The sequence below is a fragment of the Anopheles stephensi genome, unplaced genomic scaffold (genome assembly GCF_013141755.1).
Source record: "Anopheles stephensi strain Indian unplaced genomic scaffold, UCI_ANSTEP_V1.0 ucontig387, whole genome shotgun sequence".
Classification (NCBI taxonomy): domain Eukaryota; kingdom Metazoa; phylum Arthropoda; class Insecta; order Diptera; family Culicidae; genus Anopheles; species Anopheles stephensi.
Window position 1 is genome coordinate 2120 of NW_023405332.1, and position 381 is coordinate 2500.

Consider the following 381-nt stretch of genomic DNA (forward strand, 5'->3'; position numbering starts at 1 on the left):
GTCCGTGATGCCCTTAGATGTTCTGGGCTGCACGCGTGCTACAATGTGGGCAGCAGCGTGTTCTCGCCAATAGGCGCCCCCATTCCGAGAGGAACGGGAAATCACCCAAATGCTCATTTAGTTGGGATTGGGGACTGCAACGGTCCCCATGAACCTGGAATTTCTAGTAAGTGCTAGTCATTAGCTAGCGCTGATTACGTCCCTGCCCTTTGTACACACCGCCCGTCGCTACTACCGATGGATTATTTAGTGAGGTCTCTGGAGGCATACCTTCCGCGGTTCCTTCGTGAGCTGCAGTTGGCACGGCCGAAGTTGACCGAACTTGATGATTTAGAGGAAGTAAAAGTCGTAACAAGGTTTCCGTAGGTGAACCTGCGGAAG